Genomic DNA, 25,296 nt, shown 5'->3' with positions numbered 1-25,296 from the left:
TTGCTATATTTTTGTGGGGAGGGTTTTTCAGGGCAGTCTGGATGAAGGGCTCCTTTTCTGTCAAAACAACCTATTAGCAAATTGAATAATACTCAGCTTGGAGCTGAGACTGAAATTTATGACTTTCAACACTGTTGATGTTAAGTTTGTTAGAAGTGTTTTTCTGCCACCCTCAGAAACTTTAGAGTTGAATGTAATTGAAGAGATTATCTAGTCCACAGTGGCAAATATATTTTGGTTTGTGGGCCAACTCTGCTTTGAAGTAGCTGCCAGAAGTACTGTGTTGAGAAGGATTGTGGTCATAATGTGTTCTCTGGGAAGGTGAGTTACGATAGATTAGTGATGCCTCCAACAGACACAGTTATCTAGTGGGTCTTGTATGTGCCAGGTATATGCTAGTCTTAGAGTAGTCAAATCTCTTAGTTTTCTGTTTAAAAAACGTAATTATCTAAGACTAGTTAGGAATCAGAGCTAGAATTAGAACCAAGTTCTATTCTTATTCTCCGTTGTACCAAGATGAATGTGTGCAACTAAAGTGCTTTTGGTATTAGACCAAAAGAAAAAAGTATTTATAGCCTGTGCTTCATTGATTGTTTAGGCAAGAGTTCAGCAGGAACTTTGGTCTAGAAGTGAGTTGTATGAGTTGTATTCATTCTGGCTTAAGAAATTTGTGTTAGTGCTGTTAAGAAATACTCACCTGTCCTCAACACCCCTGCCCCCCATTTCCTTTCTTGTTCCTCACCTTTCTCTCAATTTTGGGGTTTTGGGAATTGGCTTCCTTTATATGAGTTAAGGCAATAGTATATAAAGTTTTTTTTTTTCCTGTCTTAATAGCACCCAGCCAATTCTGGGCTTATAATAAGCGCTCAGTAAAGGCATGTTGATTTCTGTGGCTGTGAATGATGCTGGTATTGAGTCAGTATAAATTAGCAGGGGGGTTGCAGAATTGAATTGCAGCATTCTCTATGGGGAGGTTGTCCCTCAGCTAAAAATGTTAGGGTGGATACTAGCCTCACAACTAGAAGTAGTTAACTAGAAGGTATTCTTGCCTCTGTCCTCCTTCAGTGTAGCAGAGCTGTGTCCTGAGAAAACTGCTGCCAGCTCAGCTCTTTGGCTTCTTTTCAGAACTGATTAGACTCAGATCTTGGAGTGCTTTTTCTTTTCCTATGCCTAGGAGCCTCCACCTTGTAGAGTCAGTCCTTAATGGTGACTCCAGTAGGAGAGTATGTGTTTATATGGCCATCCTTGTTTTGCCTTATAACCATCATACCCAGGTGGGCATCACCCTATACTATGTATGAGTCATTTTTCCCCGACTCACCTTCTTATCTTGCCTGCTGCATCAAAAGCTCTATCCCATGAAACTTTTTTAAAGACTTGCTGTCAGATTCCCAAGGTCATCTCTGATCTGAGGCATTTAATTTAACCCTAGGTATAATATGTTAATTGACCCTCCTTCCCCTCCCAGGTAACATGCATTTAACAGTGGCCTTCTGGAGACAACGCCTTAATCCAAAGAAGTGACTCCAACAGTGAGAACGTCAGGTATGGTGACTTGCCTGTGAGAGAGAGATTGGGCCGGGGTGGTGCAGAGGGTGAGCCCTGGTCCTATTACTAATGTGGGGAAGTATGGGGAGAGAGCAGTGTTGATGCTGGCTATGTCAGTTGGTTGAGGAGGTTGAAGAAATGGGCAGTTGCCACTTGGATCTGAAACCCAAAGCCACCTCTGTAGGGACTGTGAGCCATGCTGTGCTCTTAATTTGGGTTCTCTGACTTTTCTGTTTTTCTAGCTAAGACATGTGCACACATTTTCCGCTTGTACTGTTCTATAAACATTTATGTCTGTACTAGTCCAGACATGTGCAGGTGTATGGTTAAAAAATGTAGGAATTAAAAAGAAGATAACGTGGTGCAGTGGAAAAGAATGGTGGACTTGAAAAGAAAAAGGACTTGGTTCTGATGTGATTTTTGCTTCTGAGAAACTGTGACTTTTGACAAGTTATTTAATCTTTCTGGGACTCAGTTTATATACCTAAAATAGATGTATTGATTTCCTACCCACCTCCCTAGCATTGTTGAGAATCAAATAAAGTAAGACATGAAATCTTAGAAAAAATGAGTTCACAACTTAAGATAGTCTCCAGATCTATAGTGTGGGAGAAGTTGGCAACAGTATTGAAAAAGAAAACGAGGACAGGACTGATACACTTTAAAAAGATCAGGTGACTATAAAAAAATGCAGCATAGAAAAAGTCAAGCAGTAAAAAGACTAGGGAGGGAATGAAATAAGAACGGGTTGAATTGGTAAGTGAGAAAGCCGACGGGGAAGAGAGGGGTCCCTTTCATTTGCCTAACTTAACTTTAAGACTAGTACTTGTTATTGTCATTACCATATCCCTTCACATAAATATCCCATCCATACTTAGATACTTCTTTCCACTGTAAACGTCAGTGTTTATTACTAATTCATCCATATAACCCTGTTTAGTTATATTTTTGTTTTAACTAATTGCCTTGTAAATGCTTAAGAGATAAAGGCTGTGATTTGCTTATTACAGTGTCCGAGGCCAGTACTATGATCAGCTGTGTACGTAATCTGTTCTTTTTTATAATTTTGGAGAGAAAGGAAGGAGATGGAGTGCTTTGTGAAACTAGCAAGTGAGTGAGAGGGAAAGTAGATAAACAAGATGGAAAGAGAAAGAATATTCAGGAGATAATGAAAGGAAAGACATGAAAATGAAAAATATGTACAGCAAAAATGGGAAAAGGAGATGGTGTTGTCTGCAGTAAAGGAACAAGGCAGCTTGCATTTCTTTAATGGTGATGTAATACCTCACAAAAAGTTATGTGCTGGGAAAGATCATTCTCCATACCAAGTATCTTTAAAATATTTCTTAAAGTATTTACTTCACCTTGCCTCTCACAAAGTAGTTCTTTGTGGGAAGAAAACTGGGCCAACATTCAGGAGACTTGGGTTCTAACCTTGGTATTGCTTGTGACTTAAATTATATGATCTTGGACTATTCACTTAAATCTGGGGACCTCCATTTCCTCACTTGTCTATTGAAAGTATTGAACATGATCTCTGAGGTTCCTTTTAGCTCACTCTTTGGTTATACTTGGTGCTGCATGTACTGGCTCACTAATTATTTTTTTAGTGCTTTGTTGGTACCCCAAGATAATCTGAAGGAATATCCTATAATTGAACTTCATAATATTAGTACATTATAAACGAGAAGCCATTATATTATTTTAAGTTTTACTTTAAACTTTGGCAGGAAGAGAGAGAGACTTGTAGGAAACCTAAGTATGGAAATGTTAACTTTGTAATATTCAAGTATTTACGGAGCCTCCTGTTATGCTAGGTATCAAGGATACTTAATATAAAACCCTTGACTTTTGTGTTTTTTAATTTAAAATGCATATTTATTATAATCACTCAGATCAAGATACAAAATAATTTATGAAAGTTACCTTATGTTCCTTCCCGCTTAATATCCTCTCTCCAGCAGTTAACCACTATTCTGACTTCCATCCCCATCAATTAGTTTTCCCTATGCTTGAGCTTCATGTAAATGGATTTATACATTATTTTCTTTTTGGTGCCTGACTTTTTTTTTTAATTGAAGCATTGTTGATGCACAGTCATATTGGTCTCAAGTACATAACACAGTGGCTCCAAAACTGTTTACCCATATTATTAAATTCTCACCCCCCACTAGTGCATTTACTGTCTGTCAGCATAGGAAGGTATTACGGAATCATTGGTTATATTCTCCATGCTGTACTACCATCCCCGTGAGACCAACTTATATTATGATTAAGAATTTTTGTGCCCTTTTATCTCTACCACCCTCCCCATTGACCCACTCCAGCCTTTCCCTTGTGGTAACCACTAGTCACTTCTCAGTGTCTCTGAGTCTACTGCCATTTTGTTCATTTTATGTTATTTTGTTTTTATATTCCACAAATAAGTGAAATCATATGGTCTTTGTCTTTCTCCACTTGCTTTATTTCACTGAGCATAAAACTCTCTAGGTCCATCCATATTGCTGCAAATGGCAGGATCTCTTTTTTTTGTTTAATAGCTGAATAATATTCCATTGTATATGCACTACATCATCTTCATCCATTCATCTTTTGATGGACAGTTAGGTTGCTTCTGTATCTTGGTTATTGTAAATTATGCAACGATAAACATAGCAGTGTATATATCTTTTTGAATCAGGGATTTTCTTTTCTTTGGGTAAATTCCTAGAAGTAAAATTGGTTGTATGGTATTTTTATTTGCAGTGTTTTGAGGAACCTTCATACCGCTTTCCACAGTGACTGCACCAGTTTATATTCTCATCAACAGTGTAGGGTTCCTTTTCTCTGCATCTTTGCCAGTGCTTGTTATTTCTTGTCCTTTGGATAGCAGCCATTCTAACATGTGATGTGATACCTCATTGTGGTTTTGATTTGCATTTCCCTGATGATTAGGTTGTGGAGTATCTTTTCATGTGCTTGTTGGCATCTGTATTCCTTCTTTGGAAAAATGTCTGTTTGGATCCTCTGCCTATTTTTTAATTGGGTTATTTGGGGGTTTTTTTTGGTGTTGAGGTGGCCTTTGTGTTTTAGTCAGGAAAACAGACTTGCTCACCAGTAATTACTGTAGAAGGCAAGATGATAAATGATATAAGGATTGCATTGCATTGCAATTTAGGGTATTAACTTTAGATTGCTTGATTCCTTTAACATAACTGAATATATGCTAAGTTCTCCCTGCTAGGCATTTCAGGGACTCATGATGAAAAAGCAGTCCTTCCACTCAAGAAACCTTTTTCATGTCTGGAAACTGTTTAATAGATATACCCTTTTACCACTGAAAAGAGAAGTTTTGTACTATATTATCAGTTTAGTTTTTTTTTATTAAGTTATCATTGTACAATCTTATGAAGGTTTCACATGAGCAACATTGTGGTTACTACATTCACCCATATTATCAAGTGCCCCCCACACCCCATTGCAGTCACTGTTCATTAGTGTAGTAAAATGCCACAGAGTCACAACTTGTCTTCTCTGTGCTATACTGTCTTCCCCATGACCCCCCCACACCATGTGTGCCTATCATAATACCCCTCAGTCCCCTTCTTCCCTCCCACCCACTCTCCCCACACCTTGCCTTTGGTAACCGCTAGTCCCTTAGAGTCTGTGAGTCTGCTGCTGTTTTGTTCCTTCAGTTTTGCTTAGTTGTTATACTCCACAAATGAGGGAAATCATTTGGTACTTGTCTTTCTCTGCCTGACTTATTTCACTGAGCATAATACCCTCTAGCTCCATCCATCCATGTTGTTGCAAATGGTAGGGTTTGTTTTCTTCTTATGGCTGAATAATATTCCATTGTGTGTATGTACCACATCTTTATCCATTCATCTACTGATGGACACTTAGGTTGCTTCCATTTCTTGGCTATTGTAAATAGTGCTGCAATAAACATAGGGGTGTATATGTCTTTTTGAATCTGGGATCTTGTTTTCTTTTGGTAGATTCCTAGGAGTGGAATTCCCTGGTCAAATAGTATTTCTATTTTGAGTTTTTTGAGGAACCTCCATACTGCTTTCCACAATGGTTGAACTAGTTTACATTCCCACCAGCACTGTAGGAGGGGTTCTCTTTTCTCCGCATCCTCGCCAGCATTTGTTGTTCCTTGTGTTCTCGATGTTGGCTATCCTAACTGGTGTGCTGTGATATCTCATTGTGGTTTTAATTTGCATTTCCTTCAGTTTAGTTTTAAACCAGTAATTCATCTGCATTTTGAGCTTACTGCACTCCAGAAATGTCTTATAACATTTTTTGAGAAAATATGTATTTTATTGGATTCCATAATCTTTTCTCTATCAGTTACAGATGAATTTTTCTTTTAAGACAAAGAAAAATATCCAGATGCCATATACACTTAAGTGAACTTTGGTTTGCTTTTTAGTCATTCGTGCAAAGAAAGTATGCTCTGAAATTTAGTCTTTTGGTTCTTGTACCAGAGAATGAATTTGGTCACAGAGAAAAGGGTGCTACTCAAAAGGAATCATACTGTAGAAGTTAACAGTGTGTACTGGAGTTAGATTGTCTGATTTTGAATTTTGGCTCTACCATGTACTGGCAACCTGTCTTTGGTGAAGTTGCTTATCTTCTTTGTTCCTTAGTTTCCTCATTTGTAAATAGGGAATGGTAATGGCTACATCTGTAGGGTTGTTGTTTGGATTAAATGAAATATTTATCTTTGCTTGAAAAGTAGTTGGCTCACAGTAAGCATGAAATGTTAGTTGCTGTTGTTATTCTTGTCATTATCATCAATACCACCATCCTTGCCTTTATTAAAATTACCTTAATTCATCAGTTCACTCTGTAAGCTTGTCTAGGGTGAGCATTGTAAATTCAAATTCCTACAAGGGCTAGATAAAACATTTTAAATAATAATAGATCAGTATTGGACTTAATTGGACTAGGAAATTCATGTCCCTTCAATGGGATAGTTGTTAAGCAGTTTTGGCTCACCTTTTTTTTTTTATTAAGGTGTCATTGATATACACTCTTATGAAAGTTCCACAAGAAAAATAATGTGGTTACTACATTCACCCTTCTTGAGTACCCCCCCACCAACACCCCATTGCAGTCACTGTCCATCAGTGTAGTAAGATTTGGCTCACTTAAAAAAAAAAATTAAGGTAAAATTCACCATTTTAATTATTTAAAATATACACAATTCATTGTTGGCTTACTTGATGTGGTGGAGGGGAGTATAGACCAAGTGTGACCTGAACATCTTTACTTTTTTCTAAAGAGAACCTAGAAACCCAGATTTTGTGAGAAATATTTATTTTTAAATGTTGGTAACTTATGAATTCATAATATGAACTCTGTGGTTCATACAAATCACTGCTGTGGTCAGAATTTTGTCTTGTGGGTTGCCATTTTACAATCTCTGATTTGGGGCTTGACTTTTTGCAGTGTAAAACAATTCAAGCAATACCTCAAAACAGTCTTGGCTGAATGAGGGGTATACAGAATATGGAGGCAGAGAGGAGGAGAAAAGTTACTTAAGACTGGGATTCCTAATGGGCAAAGATATGGAGGCAGGAATGGACTTGAGATGATGGTAATGCAGTGAATAGATTTGTTGGAGTTAAGTCTGACAAGGGTTTGTGGGCCCGGAATAGAAGAAAGTTTGGAAAAGTTAAGAGACCAACCTTCATTTTTTGGGATAACCTTAAGTCCTGTAGGCTGAGAGGATGAAGTGGTATTTTATGAAGATTTATTTGGTAACACTGAGATCTACAGTGTTTACTAGGGTTAGTAGGGTCTGGAGACAGGGAGACCCGGCTAGGATGGTGGTTTTTAAATGTTGGTAACTTATGAATTCATAATCTGAACACCCTATTCTAATTCATACCCTATTAACTCTTTTTGAAAAGCTGGGGTATGTGAGGAGACGATATGTGTATAGGCTATCCCCCTTTTTTCATGTTGTGGATCATACTTCATCACTTCCTCACTTCTGGTACCCTTAATGATGGATCACATACAAAGTTTTATGATTTCCCAGTTTACAAGTAGAATAGAAAGAAAAGAATCAAAATAGTTCTGTTGGGGGAGAAGCGTTGTGTATTTTCCTCTGTTCTTGTCCCCACTGCAACAAAAAATTGAAGGGCAGAGACACAGTAGTGAAGCAGAGTAAAAGTTTTATTTAAAGTTACTTAAGAGAGAAAGTGCCTGTGACCTCAGGGAGAGCAGCGCCCTGAAAGGCTGGGAGTTCCCCCTGTTAAGGATTTTTCAGGAATGTGACAAAGAGCTAGGGTGTGGGCTTGTTAAGTTGTCTGAAGTATCTTTGATGAGACATTAAGTTTCTTATCAGTCAATCCTCTAGGTAATTCTGCAAAATTAGCTTATCAATCAAGACTGTCTGCCCTTCCTCTAAGATGGGCAGAGTTATTTGCTAAAAAGTATGTTAAGAATCTCCTTAAACTTCCTGAGTTTTTTTTTCAAAATGCAATTTTGGCCTTAAGGTGGGATCTCCCTGTCTTTATAATACTGTTTATAGGTGGTCCTTTTAGCAGGCTAGAGTAAATCTTAACAATGATCTAATTGACACAGTGAAGACATGAGCTGTGCTCAGAAACTTTATCTGGGGAATAGTCAATCCTTCAAGGCCAAGTTGCTCTTGACCTTTTGACCTTTAACTGAAAAACTTTGAGCCTTTTCTGGCTTTTTAGTTTTTTTTTTTCATCATTAATGTACAATTACATGAGCATACTAGACTCCCCCCATTATCAAGTCCCCACCACATACCCCATTACAGTCACTGTCTATCCGTGTAGTAAGATGCTATAGAATCACTACTTCTCTGTGTTGTACTGTCTTCCCCGTACCCCCCACCCCCACATTATGTGTGCTAATCGTAATGCCCCTTTTTTCCTCCTTGTCCCTCCCTTCCCACCCACCCTCCCCAGTCCCTTTCCCTTTGGTAACTGTTAGTCCATTCTTGAGTTCTGTGAGTCTGCTGCTGTTTTGTTTCTTCAGTTTTTTCTTTGTTCTTATACTTCACAGATGAGTGAAGAAATCATTTGATACTTGTCTTTCTCCACCTGGCTTATTTCACTGAGCATAATACCCTCTAGCCCCATCCATGTTGTTGCAAATGGTAGGATTTGTTTTCTTCTGATGGGTGAATAATACTCCATTGTGTATATGTACCCTGGCTTTCTAGTTTTAACTGGTTAACTCTTGAGTCCTTTCTAGTGGGCCTTACTGACCCCCCCCTCCCCCCGCTCATATCTATTTTCCTGCCTAAAAGTTCGATTGCTTATCACATTTCTAGTTTTGGATTTTTGGTGATCTCAGTTAACCTTGAAGTTTTATTGGACTTTATACGTGGAAATTTTGTGTTTACCAAGGCTTGAAAACACTGACAAACGATTTGCTCATGGAAAAGATGTAGAATTTTGCTGCAGAAACTTGACATAATTCATGATTCAGAGTGTTTAAAGAAACTGATAAATGTTGTAGAGAAGTAGAATGTGTTTATTCTGTATGACCTGAGAAAGTGAATCTTAGGATTTTATTTTCACCAGGCCTTTTGTCCTGTTTATATTTTCTCGTGGAGCTTTTCTTGACATAGGGAAGTTATTCCTTATTTTTGGCTAAAATGCAGATTGTAGTTATTATAAGTAGTCTTTTTAGAAAGTAAGCTGAGTAGTGTGTTAGATATAGCCTAAGTGTTGAGAATATTTAGGATATAGCAACATTTCCCTCATGATGAATAAAACTACTCAACTGAGCCTCTGAAAAGTACACAAAGTGCTGCAACAGGGTCAAATTGAGCTAAGTCTAAACCTCATTTAATGGAGAAGAGATTTTTTATTTTTTATTATTTTTAGTTTTTGAAGCATGGTCTACCTAGTATTTGTAGATCATTTGTCCTGAAAATTAAAAGGGATTTTCAGGTGGTTCATTTCAAGTATCTGCTTTGGAAGTGGGAAAGAAAAAAACATGCAGGGGATTAGCTGCTTTTGCTTCTGTGGAGAGTAGGTAAAGAAAAACCTCAGATTGCATTTTTCTCTTGAATTTTTTAGAGGAAAGATATTTCCTGTGGGTCTTAATTAAAAACGTATTCTGTGTATATTGAAATGTTCAGAATTTAGCTACTAACAGCTTTTCATTGTCCAGAATGTTGTTGACACTTATCTGTCATCTCTCCCTTTGTCTTTGCCCTTGAGGGTTTATGCTTTTTTATTCCTTTATTTAATTTTGCTGGGGTTATGGGAGGGAATAGAGATGGAGCACATATGTTTAGTCTTCCTAGTTAATTGATACTGCTATGTAAGTTGATATTCTAATTTCTAGGGGACAAGGAAAATGATCAACTTATCGGTTCTGATTTTTTTAAATTGTAAAATATACATAAAACTTAGCATTTGAACTATTTTTAAGTGTTCCTTCAGTGACATTAAGTACATTCACATCACTGTGCAGCTATCACCACTCCCCATCTCTAGAAGTTTTTCATCACCCGAAACTAATACTTTGTATCCATTAAACAATAACTATTCCTCTTTCCCATGCCTGGTAACCACTATGCTACTTTCTGTCTCTGTATAGAATTCAACTGTTCTAGGTAAATCAGTGTAAGTAGAATCATAAATTAGTTTGTTCTCTGTGCCTGCTTTATTTCACTTAGCTAATGTCTTCAAGGTTCATGTTACAGCATGTGTTAGAATTGCATTCTTTTTAAGGCTGAGTAATGCTCCATTGTATGTGTGTACACACATTTTTTGTTTAGTCATCTGTCTGTTGATGGACATTTGCTTTTTTCCACCTTTTGGCTATCATGACCAGTGATGCTATGGACACTTGTACAAATATCTGTGAGTTCTTTCAGTTCTTTTAGGTAGTCTCTGCAACTAGAATTGCTGGATCATGTGGTAATTGTACATTTACATTTTTGAGGAACACTTATAATGTTTGTACAGCAGCTATGCCATTTTATATTCCCATCATAGGTGCACAAGAATTCGAGTTTTCCACACCCATGTCAATATTTGGTATTTTTCTTTTTTTCTTTATAATTGTCATCCTAGTTGGTAAGGTGTTATCTAAGGTGGTTTCCATTTGCATTTCTCTGAGAAGTGATATGGAGTATCTTTAATATGCTTATTGGCTATTTGTATATTTTCTTTGGGGAGAAATGTCTATTCAAGTCCTCAGCCCATTCTTTGGATTGGGTTGTTTGGGTTTTGGTGTCCTAATGATTTTGTAGGTTCCTGTACATATCTCTTCTGCTTTTGGGTCTACTGCTATCATGCCTCCTTTGCTGTTGTTGACAAAGTAGCTAGAACTAATCTCTCCAAAATACAGTACCTCAGTAAATATTTGAGAGAAGATTAAAATTTGGGCTTTCTGGAAAGGTGAAGGTTGGTTGGGGCAGGACCTTCATTACATTTTTCTGTGGTTTTGGATTTCTCTATTCTTTTAACCATTTACTCGGTGGGTAAACATTTATAAAGGATTAAGCTTTTAGGCAAAGGAGTCCTTGTGTCATTCAAATTTTCATTGTAGAGAAGGAAAGTACAAGATCTTATTAAAAGAAATGTGAGTCTTCTCTTGCAGGACTTGTTATTATTACTGTTAGTCTAAGAAAATACGAGTCATCCTGAGCTAGCCAAATAAAGGTTTTTACCTTTTGTAATTCTGAAGGAAAATAAATTTGTTTTAATCATTTCAGTGATTCAGTACTTAGTAACTTTATTTTATTGCATGGTGATTTGGAATTTCTTATTTTGAGACTGCTGTTAGGGGTTTTGGTTTGGTTTTTTGTCAATAGGGGGTTGGAACTGGTCCTAGACTCCATGTATATGTTAATATTGAGAAGGACCAACTTAAATAAGTTCAAGTACAGCACAGACATAGATTTTTTTTTTGTTTCCCTGTTACCTTTTTTGGCTTCTTTAGGAAACCATGGTTTTAAATTGTGAAATTAACATTGAGTAAGGCTAGAGATCTCAGTTTTTGGCCACATCTTCTGTTCTGACTTTGGACAATCCATTTTGATTGGGTTGTTTTAAGAGTTATTTCTAAATTTTGAATCTAAGTCCTTTATTGGATATACACTTTACAAATATAGTCTCCCAGCCTTTTGCTTTTCTTAATGGTGTCTTTTGAAGAGTAGAGGTTGCTAACTTTGGTGAGTCTTAATTTCTTAAAAAATTTCTTTAATGGATGGTACTTTAGTGTCATATCTAAGACATTTTTGCCTAATTGGGCAATCCGTTTAACTTCCTTGGATTTCCACTTGTTTACCTGTGAGAACAAATAAGATGTATGTCAATTTTGCTTTCTTGGGAATATTTTTATTCAATAGCTTTATGTGTTCAGTTGAAGTAGAGGAGGTAGTTTTGGAATAGAATACTTAGGTGAAAATCTGCAGACCCGAACTGGAATGTGGAATAGCTCTGCTTTCCTAATGCAATTGGTTTCCTAATGGGTAAGTGGTAGTTTGTCATCACCCTCCTCTCCCCTATATTTAGGGCTTTTAAGTATAAATAATTCTCTGCAGTTTTTTCTGTTTTTAATATAATCAGAGTAGCAATGCTTTTTACCTCCTTTTAATAAAAATGCATGAATCTGTATATAAAGTATATATACACATGACTCAGTAACTCATTAGTATTGGTATATCGGTAATTTGATCTAAACTATAGAAAGGATCTGAGAAAGGTTTCCTGGAAGAATGGGGATGGCAGCTATTAGGGTCTTACATTTTGAGGACAATTCATGGGTGTTAGGAGATGGTCACAAGTAAGAGTTTTTTGGGAGCTGGAAAATTCAGCTTTAAATATAGTTAGGTTGCATAATTTCACACAAGTGGTGTTTGCAAAAGACAGCAGTGTGTACAGTAGCACAACAGTAGTAGTATTTATTGTGACATGTCAAATCTTTTAAACTTTAGCAGTAAATAGTCAGTCAAAGCCCGGAAACAACTTGGAAGAGTAGTTAATATTAATGTTTGTCAGAAGGTGTTTTGGGAGAACAGAGGGAGAAATTACTTTCTGGAATACTAGGTACAGAGTTCAAACCAGCAAATAGATGATAAGTGTTCAGTTGTGGGCAAGTTTCCTTAAATTCTGTTTTCATACTATTGAACCTTGAAAGATCTGCCTTCCTGTTTTTCTCTTTGGATAAGATTATCATCTTTTTATGCATATGCTTTAGAACTCACATTAATAAATTTGGTTGGGAATGGGAAAGTTTTGAGATTTTTGAGATGATTACATGGTGTTTAGAGCCACAGTGTCATGGTTGTGGGGGAGAGAGCAAGGTCTACTACATCCTACCTTCCTGTTAAGGTAACTTCTCCAGTAAAGAAAAGTAACTTTTCCCCAGCATGAAAGCTAAGTTCATTCCTTCTTCTTTTTTTAATTTTGATATCGTTAATGTACAATGACTTGACCAATATTATGGTTACTAGACTCCCCCTATTTATCAAGTCCCCACAGTCACTGTCCATCAGCATAGTAAGATGCTATAGATTCATCACTTTTCATTTTTGTATATACTGCCTTTCCCGTGTAAATCCCCTGCCCCCCCACTACATTATGGGTGCTAATTGTAATGCCCCTTATTCCCCTTCTCCCTCCCTTCCCACCCACCCTCCCCAGTTGCTTTCCCTTTGGTAACTGTTAGTCCATTCTTGGGTTCTGTGAGTCTGCTGCTGTTTTGTTCCTTCAGTTTTTTCTTTGTTCTTATACACCACAGATGAATGAAATCATTTGATACTTGTCTCTCTCCACCTGGCTTATTTCACTGAGCATAATAGCTTCTAGCTCCATCCATGTTGCAAATGGTAGGATTGTTTTCTGCTTATGGCTGAATAATATTCCATTGTGTATGTGTACCACATCTTCTTTATCCATTCATCTCCTGATGAACACTTAGGTTGCTTCTGTTTCTTGGCTATTGTAAATAGTGCTGCAATAAACATAGAGGTGCATATGTCCTTTTGAAACTGGGCTGCTGCATTCTTAGGGTAGATTCCTAGGAGTGGAATTCCTGGGTCAAATGGTATTTCTGTTTTGAGTTTTTTGAGGAACCTCCATACTGCTTTCCACAGTGGTTGAACTAATTTACATTCCCACCAGCAGTGTAGGAGGGTTCCCCTTTCTCCACAACCTTGCCAACATTTGTTGTTTTTTGTCTTTTGGATGGTGGCCATCCTAACTGGTGTGTGGTGATATCTCATTGTGGTTTTAATTTGCATTACTGTGATAATTAGTGATGTGGAGCATCTTTTCCTATGCCTGTTGTTGGCCATCTGAATTTCTTCTTTGGAGAACTGTCTGTTTAGATCCTCTGCCCATTTTTTAATTGGATTATTTGCTTTTTCTTGGTTGAGGTGAGTGAACTCTTTATATAATTTGTATGTCAACCCCTTATTGGATATGCCATTTATGAATATATTCTCCCATACTGTAGGATGTCTTTTGTTCTACTGATGGTGTCCTTTGCTGTACAGAAGCTTTTTAGTTTGATATAGTCCCACTTGTTCATTTTTGCTTTTGTTTCCCTTGCCCGGGGAGATATGTTCATGAAGAAGTCGCTCATGTTTATGTCCGTGAGATTTTTGCATATATTTTTTTCTAAGAGTTTTATGGTTTTATCATTTACATTCAGGTATTTGACCCATTTTGAGTTTACTTTTGTGTATGGGATTAGACAATAATCCAGTTTCATTCTCTTACGTGTAGCTGTCCAGTTTTACCAACGCCAGCTGTTGAAGAGGCTGTCATTTCCCCATTGTATATCCATGGCTCCTTTATCGTATATTAATGGACCACATATGCTTGAGTTTATATCTGGACTCTCTGTTCTGTCCCACTGGCCTATGGGTCTGTTCTTGTACCAGTACCAAATTGTCTTGTGGCTTTGTAGTAGAGCTTGAAGTCAGAGAGCATAATTCCCCCTGCTTTATTCTTCCTTCTCAGGCTTGCTTTGGCTATTCGGGGTCTTTTGTGGTTCCATATGAATTGTAGAACCATTTGATCTAGTTCATTGAATAATGCTTTAGGTATTTTGATATGGATTCCATTGAATCTGTACATTGCTTTTGGTAGGATGGCCATTTTGACAATATTAATTCTTCCTAGCCAAGAGCATGGGATGAATTTACATTTATTAGTGTCCTCTTTAATTTCTCTTTCAAGTGTCTTGCAGTTTTCAAGGTATAAGTCTTTCAGTTCCTTGGTTAGGTTTATTCCTAGGTATTTTATTCTTTTTGATGCAATTCTGAATGGAATTGTTTTTCTGATTTCTCTTTCTGCTAGTTCATCGTTAGTGTATAGTAATGCAACAGATTTCTGTGTATTAATTTTGTATCCCACAACTTTGCTGAACTCAGATATTAGTTCTAGTAGTTTTGGAGTGGATTCTTTATGATTTTTAATGTACAATATCATGTCATCTGCAAACAGTGATGGTTTGACTTCTTCCTTACCCATCTGGATGACTTTTATTTCTTTGTGTTGTCTGTTTGCCCTGGCTAGGACCTCCAGAACTATGTTGAATAAAAGTGGGGAGTGTGGGCATCCTTGTCTTGTTCCCGATCTTAAAGGAAAAGCTTTCAGCTTCTCGCTGTTCAGTATGATGTTGGCTGTGGGTTTTTCATATATGGCCTTTATTATGTAGAGGTACTCGCCCTCTATAACCATTTTGTTGAGAGTATTTATCATGAATGGAGGTTTAATTCTGTCATATGCTTTTTCAGCATCTATGGAGATGATTGTGTGCTTTTTGTCCTTTTTGTTTATGTGGTGGATGACCTTGATGGATTTTCAAATGTTGTACCATCCTTGCATCCCTGGGATGAATCCTACTTGATCATGATGGATGATCTTTTTCATATATTTTTGAATTCAGTTTGCCAGTATTTTGTTGAGTATTTTTTCATCTATGTTCATCAGGGATATTGGTCTGTAATTTTCTTTTTTTGTGGTGTTTTTGCCTGGTTTTGGTATTGGAGTGATGTTGGCCTCGTAGAATGAGTTTGGGAGTATTCCCTCCTTTTCTACTTTTTGGAAAACTTTAAGAAGAATGGGTGTTAAATCTTCACTAAATGTTTGATAAAATTCAGTAGTGAGACCATTTGGTACAGGCGTATTGTTCTTAGGTAGTTTTTTGGTTACCAGTTCAATTTCTTTGCTTGTAATTGGTCCATTCAGATTTTCTGTTTCTTCCAGGGTCAGCCTTGGAAGGTTGTAGTTTTCTAGAAAGTTGTCCATTTCTTCTAGGTTATCCAGTTTGTAACCATATAATTTTTCATAGTATTCTCTCGTAATTCTTTGTATTTCTGTGGTGTCCATAGTGATTTTTCCTTTCTCATTTCTGATTCTGTTTATGTGTGTAGACTCTCTTTTTTCTTGATACGTCTGGATTGGTGTTTACCTGTTTGGTTAATTTTCTCGAAGAATCAGCTCCTGCTTTCATAGATTCTTTGTATTGTTTTATTCTTCTCAATTTTATTTATTTCTGCTTTAATCTTTATTATGTCCCTCCTTCTACTAACTTTGTGCCTCATTTGTTCTTTTCTAGTTTCATTAATTACGAGTTTAGACTGTTCATTTGGGATTATTCTTTCCTGTGGTAGGCCTGTATTGCAGTATATTTCCCTCAGCACAGCTTTTGCTGCCTCCCACAGATTTTGTGTTGTTGAATTATTATTGTCATTTGTTTCCATATATTGCTTGATCTCTGTTTTTATTTGGTCATTAATCCATTGATTATTTAGAAGCATGTTGTTAAGCCTCCATGTGTTTGTGGGCTTTTTCATTTTCTTCATGTAATTTATTTCTAGTTTCATACCATTATGATCTGAGGAGGTGGTTGGTAGCATTTCAGTCGTTCTGAATTTACTGAGGCTCTTTTTGTGGCCTAGTATGTGATCTAGTCTTGAAAATGTTCCATGTGCACTTGAGAAGAATGTGTATCTTGTTGCTTTTGAATGGAGTGTTCTGTAGATGTCCGTTAGGTCCATCTGTTTGAATACTTTTTCAGTGCCCCTGTCTCTTATTTTCTGTCTCGTTGATCTGTCCTTTGGAGTGAATGGTGTTTTGAAGTCTCCTAAAGTGAATGCATCACATTCTATTTCCCCTTTTAATTCTGTTAGTGTTTGTTTCACATATGTAGGTGATCCTGTGTTGTGTGCAGAGATATTTATAATAGTTATATCCTCTTTTTGGGCTGACCCCTTTATCATTATGAAATGTACTTCTTTGTCTCATGACTTTCTTTGTTTTGAAGTCTAATTTGTCTGGTACAGGTACTACAACTCCTGCTGTTTTCTACCTATTAGTTGCATGAAATATCTTATTCATTCCTTTACTTTCAGTCTGTGTATGTCTTTGGGTTTGAAGTGAGTCTTTTGTAGGCAGCATATAGATGGGTCTTGTTTTTTAATCCATTCAGTTACTATGTCTTTTGATTGTTGCATTCAGACGATGAAATTTAGGGTGATTATCTATAGGTATGTACTTATTGCCTTGCAGGCTTTAGATTTGTTGTTACCAAAGGTTCAAGGGTAATTCCCTTACTAATAGTCTAATTTAACTTACTTCGTATGCTATTACAGACATAACCTAAAGGTTCTTTTCTTTTTCTTCCTTTTTCTTCCTCCGCCATTCTCTGTATGGTATGAATTGTATTCTGTACTCTTTGTCTATCCCTTGGGTGACATCTGTTTAGCCTTAGGAATACTTCCATTTATAGTAGTCTGTCCAAAATGCCCTGTAGAGGTGGTTTGTGGGAGGTAAATTCTTTCAACTTTTGCTTATCTGAAAATTGTTTAATCCCTCCTTAAAATTTTAATGATAACCTTGCTGGGTAGAGTATTCTTGGTTCAAGGCCCTTCTGCTTCATTGCATTAAGTGTATCATGCCATTCCCTCTGGCTTGTAAAGTTTCTTTTGAGAAGTCTGATGATAGCCTGATGAGTTTTCCTTCTATGTGATCTTTTTTTCTCTCTCCAGCTGCTTTTAAAAGTCTGTCTTTATCCTTGATCTTTGCCATTTTCATTATTGTATGTCTTGGTGTTGTCTTCCTTGGGTCCCTTGTGTTGGGAGATTTGTGCACCTCAATGGCCTGAGAGACCATCTCCTTCCCCAGATTGGGGAAGTTTTCAGCAATTACCTCCTCAGTGACACTCTATATCCGTGTTTCTCTCTCTTCTTCTTCTGGTCCCCCAATAATGTGAATATTGTTCATTTGGATTGGTCACACAGTTCTCTCAATATTCTTTTATTCTTTGAGATTCTTTTGTCTCTCTGCCTCAGCTTGTTTGTATTCCTCTTCTCCAATTTCTATTCCATTTACCGTCTCTTCTAGTACATCTAATCTTAAATCTCTCCATTGTATTTTTCATTTCAGATATGGAATTTCTTAATGGTTGAATCTCCGACTTAAATTCATTCCTGAGTTCTTGAATATTTTTCTGTACCTCCATAAGCATGTTTATAATTTTTATTTTGGACTCTCTTTCAGGAAGATTGGTGAGTTCAGTTTCATTGCCCCTTTTTCTGGATTTTGTGAGATTTTGGTCTGAACCATGTTCTTTTGATGTTTCATGTTTCTGTGTGGTGCCCACTAGTACCCAGAAGCTCCTATCTGTGAAGCTGCTTAGCCCCTAGAATGAGTTTGGGGGTCATAGGGGAGTGACGCTGGTGCCTGAGGGGAGGAAAGATGTTTCCTGTTTTCCCATCTGTAGTACCTGTCTCCAGTATCAGAGCCAGTGGGCCTAGCACACAGGTGTAAGCCTCTGTGCTTTGTGTCTCTAGCTGTTGTGGGTGGGGCCTCCCTCTGGCTATAGTGACGCCAGCACCGGTTTGCGAACTGGTGCTGGCAAGCTAGGAGGAGGAAGGTGCAGCAGGCTGTGTGTCACAGTGGGGGGCCTTGGAGCTGGGTACGCAGCCAGGGGGATGGCGTGCCTGAAGCTCCTCAAAGTGCTCAACCAGCTGGGCAGAGCGCACCCAGACAACCTTGTCCAGGTCTCCCTTCTCCCATGCAGCAAGCTCCATGTAAAGCCCACCCCTTCAGTAGCCCTCTCCCTGCTAGGAAGCCTCAGACTGCTTGCCTTTCCTCTGACACAGGGTGGCTGAATGTGGATTCCCCTCCTCCACAAATGGCTGGAATCTCAAATCTCAGTCTCTCAAGTACTCTGCCTGTCAGACCTCCCCAGTGTCCAGAGCACCAGACAATATAGGTTTCTGCTCACAAAGGAGATCTCCAGGGCCAGGTGTTCAGCAGTCCAAAGCTTCCACCCACTCCCTGCTCCATTTTTCTTCCTCCCACTGTTGTGCTGGGGTGGGGGAAGGGCTTGGGTCCCACTGGATTAAGGCTTTCATGCATTACCTTGTTCCGTGAAGTCTGTTCTGTTCTTGAGGTCTGTATACAGTTTGGTTCACCCTTCTTTCTTGTTGCTGTTTTAGGGTTAGTTGTATTAATTAACAATATTTTCATACTATTTGTAGTTTTCTGTGGAGTTCTCTGTCTCACTTCTCATGCTGCCATCTTGAATCCTATTCCTTCTTTTGATGAGAAATTAAGTTAATGAAAATGAGCATTTACCTACTTCCCCATTTTAAGATAAATTCTAGCCGAAATAAGCAGGCAAAGAGAGGCAACAAAGGGCCAGGTAATTTATTTGAACACAAACACTGGGCGAGATTTCCTCAGTCTACGCAAATAGAGGCTGGGGAATTCATGCGTGTAAGCAGACAGGCAGCCAGTTTTTAAAGAAGGTAGGGGGAGGCAGAGCTTAGATTTACAGCGGTGTGAGGATTGGCTAACATATCAGGTTGGGAGGGGGCAACAGCCGGGGACTTTGACATGTCATCAGGGTCCGACATGCTTGCTCCTCCCGTCAGTGCTCTCAGCCTTACATTTCAGCCTTTTGGTTATAATGGGCGCTGACTCGATCTGGCTACTTCTGGCTGAGGAGGGGCAATGTGGGGGTGGTTTAAGGCTGGTTGATGGCCGGAGGCTCAGTTGGGAGGGGCGAGTACTCATGCAGCAAGAGTTGATTAACTTTTATGTGTGAAATTTTAGCTGTGTGCTGTTGAAGGAACTTGCAAACACACGGGGTGATTAAGAGTAAACCACAAACTTTTACTAAGGGGCCTAGCAGAGGCATTAGCCAGGCCATTATGGGACACTGAAGCCACCCATAAGGGCTGCCTTCAGGTACTCGTGTTTTGTGGAGGTCTTTTTGTAATTCTTGCAGTTTTTTTACACTTTGCTCTACAACCCCAGACTCACTGATATATTAGCAGCATTCTTCTTGCAAGAAAATACAGGTTCCGCCCTTTTCTGCAGTAAGCAGATCTAAGGCCCACCGATTGAAGGGTGACCTGGGCAAGGGAAGTAAATTGTCGCTGGCGGGAAATAAGGGAGGTTGAGGTTTCTCCTAAGGTTAGGCTCACACTATCGTCTAATGCTGCCAATTGACTTGCTAGACTTTGAGAGCTCACTAAGCTATGGCCTAACGCTCCTGCCCCTGTGGTGGCCGCAGACACTGCAGTAACTAGACTCACTCCCACCAGCACAGGTAGAAAAACTGCCCTCTTCTGTCTAGTGTTTTGATATAAAGACCATTCGTCTAGTGCCTGTCTTACCTCAGGTTTGCTGTACAAAGTTAGTTGGGGCACCAACATTACCGAAAAGCAGGGTCCTACCGTGGTGCTGTTGATGCATTGGGTAAGCGTGCTGTTGCACCAGAAGAATCCACCTCCTTGAAGGGAAATTGGAGTGTCTACAGTTACCCGTCATCGGCATTGGCTTCCCATTGGCCATTCTGAGATAGTTGAATGCTGGGTCAGGTAGCAGGTTAGTGGCGATGATGGCTTTTTGTGCTGTTTTCTGGTGACCCCGGACTTATGCCGAGCTTTGGGCTCAAGGCTTGTTTTCCACATCGGTACTTCGCTTAAAGGGAGGCCGCAGTCTTTTTCAGAGTTTACTGATTTAGCCTGGAAAAAACTAATGGGAACTGCAGCTACTGGGGGGCGTTGGAGGGAGGCACAGAGGAAACAATCAGACACATTGCTGAGGATATGTGAAGCATTAAGAAACTGCACTGTTTCTCTAATAACTCTGGCCCAGGAAAGTTGTGTTCCTGCTGGTCGTAGAGAGTGGGGGTAGGGGCCTGACTGGATCCTCTGTTTTAGTGCCTGTTCTGTTTTTAAAATATTACTTGATACCCATGCCTGGGTGTTTAAGACCTCTGTGAGAGTGGGGTTTACAGTGGTCCACTCTCTTTTGATGTCAATCGTGCCTCGTGGAAAGGCTTGACCACTTTTGTACAGCTTGCCCTGTACTCCTTTTTCCCAGCATTGGTCCCATGGGTCACTAATGGTAATGTATAGCCTGTTTTGTATCTTGGTAAACATTTTGTCATTGGTTCTCCTTGTCGTGTCTCTTACTGTATGGACTTTACATTTGTTTGCTTCAGGATGGCATCCTCCATACATGTCGAACTGGAATGTACATGTACTAGAGGTCTGGTCATAAGGGAAGCATAGCATTGGGTTTGAGAAGGTATTTAAGATGTCTGTGTATATCGGTATTTGAACCGGTGCCTGACAACCTGCACGCAGGCAGCTTTGGGTGCCTACTTCTCAGGCTTCAGTTCCATGAGGAAGGGTTAGGTTAAGCCTGAATTACCATGCTGAATAGCTCTGCCTGGAGACTTTAGGGTCATCTGTTTGGCTCACTGTACTTGACACGACTAACCCATAGCTTAAGAGGACCCACTTCACAAGACACCCACTCATCATGTCTGGGTACCCGTTTGAGCCTGGAAAGGTGATACCAGGAGGAGTGCCCGTGTAGTTTGGCTGCTGAGGGCGTAGTGAGGATTACTGTATAAGGCCCTGTCCAGCGGGGTTGGAGAGATTTTGGCTGGAGTTCTCTTAGGAGCACTTCATCTCCTGGCTGAAGGATCGCTACTTCTCCTTGGTTGCTGGATGATGTAGGTTGGGGTAGGAGCTGGTCTGTGTGTTCCCTAAGAAGATGCCTCAACAGTGTAAAGTAAGGAAGGTAGGAGGCCAAAGGAGGAGAGGTAGCGGGCAGTCCTGTGTTTAATAAGAAGGGCCTGCCATACATCAGCTCAAATGCACTTAGTTCAGCTGGTCCCTGGGGGGCAGCACGCAGCCGAGCAAGAGCGATGGGGAGAAGATCGGGCCACAAGAGCTTTACCTCTAGAGACAGCTTAGCTAGTTGGTCTTTTAAGAGACCATTAGCCCTTTCGACCTTACCCAATGATTGGGGGTGGTAGTGTACATGGAGGTTCCAGGTGATATTGAGAGCCTCGGCTGTTAGCTGGGTGACCCGAGAGATGAAAGCAGGCCTGTTGTCCGACTGTAGCGAGGCAGGCAGGCCAAAACGGGATGATATGCGCTACCAATGTCTGTGCCACCACCAAAGCTGTCTCTTGGTTGGTGGGGAAGGCTTCAATCCATCCTGAAAAGGTATCAACCAGAACCAGTAAATACCTGAGTGTTTTATGTTTAGGCATGTGGGTGAAATCGACCTGCCAGTCCTGTCCGGGTATGGTTCCTCTCATCTGGTGGAGGGCCATCCGGATTTTTAGGGCACCTTGAAACGAGATGCAATGACAAGTAGTGCACCCTTGGTGTACTTCATCTGTGGCCTTGCAGAGACCATAAGGGGCAAAAAAGGGGGAGAGAAACCAGTGTATGGCTTCTGGCCCAATGTGTAGAAACTGATGAATTTTGGATATGACATCCCTGCCTTGGGCTTGGGGGAGGGCAATTCGTCCTCCAAGATATATCCATCCCTGATCTCCTAACACTCCCCCTTGATGTAGGAGCAGTTGTCGTTCATCATTGGGGTATTGGGGCAGTAGAGAGGAGGAAAGAAACAACACAGAGGGTGGGCTAGACCCGGATGTTAACTGTCGGACTGTGGTGTCTGCCAATGCATTACCTCTGGTTACTGGATCATTTCCAGTTTGATATCCTTTACAAATGCACGATGGCCACCTCCTTGGGGTCCTGTAGGGCCTGTAGCAGGCGGCCGATAGCCCTGCCATTGATGATTGGGGTTCCTTTGGTGGTGAGGAAGCCCTTTTCCTTCCAAATTGCTGCATGAGTGTGTGTAATCAAGAAGGCGTATTTAGAGTCAGTATAAATTGTGGCTCTCTTCCCGGCTGCCAGCTGTAATGCTAGGGTAAGAGCTACTAATTTGACTTTTTGGGAGGTGGTCCCAGATGGGAGTAGGTTTGCTTCTATCACTTGCGACAAAGTTACCACTGCATAGGCTGCCCTTCGCACCCCATCACTCCCCTTCACTGAGCTTCCATCTACGAAAAAGGTCAAGTCAGGGTTTCGAGGGGCATGTCTTGTAGGCCCTCTCTAGGTTTTCTAAGAGCTTCTACAATCTCTACACAGGAATGAGTGGGCTGATCTGCCTGATCGCTGACGGGAAGCAAGGAGGCTAGGTTAAGGGGTGGAGAGACTTGTAGGGTTACCTGTGGATGTTCAATAAACAGGAGGTGAAATTCTTGTACTCTTGAAGGACTCAAGGGGGCTAGGGATTTATGACTCAAAAGATCTTGTAACTGGTGTGGGGAATACCCAGTAGTGGGCTGTTGGAGTGTTAATTTCAGGGCTTCTTGGGCCAGACTTCCTGCAGCTGCCAGGGCTCGGAGGCAAGGCTGCTACCCTCTGGTGGTGGCATCTAACTGTTTGGAGAGAAATGCAATGGGACGGCACCCTGGCCCCACTGGCTGTACCAGCACTCTGGTGGCCACTCCTGCCCTTTCTGTTGTATATAGGGTAAAGGGCTTGGTTAGGTCGGGGAGCATCAGCAGGGGGGAATGAGAATAATGCATTCCGCAACTGATTGAAAGCAGAAGCCACTTCAGTGGGTGAAGTTAGCGGCCCAGTAGGAGTCTCTGTAGCAGCCGCATAGAGCGGTCTGGCCAGAAGGGCAAAGTTAGCACCCAGTGTCTGAAAAACCCTACTAATCCTAGAAAGGATAGTATCTTGGCTCCTGAAGTAGGTGGCAGGAGAGCTTTAATTGCAACTACTCAGTCCGCCATCAGGGCTTTAGTGGTGGGAGTTAGAGTCAGCCCAAGGTATGTAACTTGAGGTAGAGACAGCTGTGCTTTGGCCGGGGATACCCTGTACCCCAGGTCTGCTAGAAAATTGAGAAGGAATGTGGTGTCTAGGACCGAGGCCTCCTTTGAGGGGCTGCAAAGTAAAAGATCATCCACATATTTTTTTTTTTGTTTTGTTTCATTCTTTTTTTTTTTTTTTTATTGAAGGGTAGTTGACACACAGTATTACATTAGTTTCAGGTGTACAACACAGTGATTCAACATTTATGTACATGATAATTCTAGCTACCAGCTATCACCATACAAAGTTGTTACAATATTTTGACTATATTCCTTATTCTATACATTATATCCTGGTTACTTATTTATTTTACAATTGGAAGTCTGTACTTTTTTTTGTTTGTTTGTTTGTTTTTTGAGAGGGCATCTCTCATATTTATTGATCAAATGGTTGTTAACAACAATAAAATTCTGTATAGAGGAGTCAATGCTCAATGCACAATCATTAATCCACCCCAAGCCTTATTTTCGTCAGTCTCCAATCTTCTGAAGCATAACAAACAAGTTCTTACATGGAGAACAAATTCTTACATAGTGAATAAGTTACATGGTGAACAGTACAAGGGCAGTCATCACAGAAACTTTCGGTTTTGATCATGCATTAAAGATTATCCACATATTGGAGGAGAGTACTTTTGCCCGTTGAATGTCATGAGAGGTCCTCTGCTAGGGCCTGTCCAAAAAGATGGGGGCTATCTCTGAAACCTTGAGGTAGAACTGTCCAGGTCAGTTGTCTAGATCGACAGGTATCAGGGTCTTCCCACGTGAAGGCAAATAGTGACTGCAATTCTGAGTGGAGGGGTATAGTGAAAAAGGCATCTTTAAGGTCTAGTACAGTAAAATGAGAGGTACTGGATGGGACCTGAGATAGAAGAGTGTATGGGTTAGGCACTACTGGGTGTGGAGGGATAACAGCCTCGTTAATTATTTGGAGGTCTTGAACGAGGCAGTACGCTCCAGACGGCTTTTTTACTGGCAAGATGGGAGTATTGCATGGAGAGTTAGTCGGTACTAAAAGCCCTTGTGAGAGTAGACGATTAAGAATAGGCTGTAGTCCCCTTCAGTGACCCTGCAAAATAGGAAATTGGGGCTGAGAAGGGAAGCGGGATGGGTCTTTAAGGTGTATTAAAACTGGGGTGTGGTGGGTTGCCACCACGGGGGTGAAAATATCCCACACAACTGGATTGACAGCAGTCCAGGGAGTTGGGAGACTTAGGTCTCTGTTGTCTAACTCTCCTTCGCCAACTAAAGCAACGAGGGAGTTTCTGGCATTTTGTAAGCATTTAAAAGGTGGGAGGGAAATAGAGGCTCCTAACTTATCGAGCAAATCTCGTCCTAACAGAGGGGTAGGACAGGAAGGCATGACAAGAAAGGAGTGAGTAAACGGGATGCTTTGAAAGGTGCAGGCTACTGGGCCCGTCTCCAAAGGCTTGGAAGAGGTTCCCATGACTCCAACTATGGAGACCATGGCAGGGTATAAAGGCTCTTTAAAGGAAGGGAGAACAGAGTAGGTAGCTCCTGTGTCCACCAAGAAAGAGATGGACTTACCAGCTACCCACAGCTTAGCCCTGGGCTTGGCAAGGG

General features: G+C 40.2%; 1 protein-coding gene across 3 annotated transcripts in view; it reads left to right on the top strand.

The window, feature by feature from the left end:
- The window catches only part of ITCH (itchy E3 ubiquitin protein ligase), a 186,457-nt gene that overhangs the window by 2,307 nt on the left and 158,854 nt on the right, over window positions 1-25,296 (top strand). For 2 of the 3 annotated variants that reach the window (XM_037012758.2, XM_037012759.2), the window contains exon 2: window positions 1,469-1,545. The exons of the other annotated variant lie outside the window; for it this stretch is intronic. The gene's annotated coding sequence lies outside the window, so the exon portion shown is untranslated. The remainder of the gene's footprint in view (window positions 1-1,468; window positions 1,546-25,296) is intronic. 3 annotated transcript variants of the gene reach the window in all.

The sequence above is a fragment of the Manis javanica genome, chromosome 5 (assembly GCF_040802235.1).
Source record: "Manis javanica isolate MJ-LG chromosome 5, MJ_LKY, whole genome shotgun sequence".
NCBI classification, from domain to species: Eukaryota; Metazoa; Chordata; class Mammalia; order Pholidota; family Manidae; genus Manis; species Manis javanica.
This window is presented reverse-complemented; position numbering and strand designations above follow the sequence as displayed.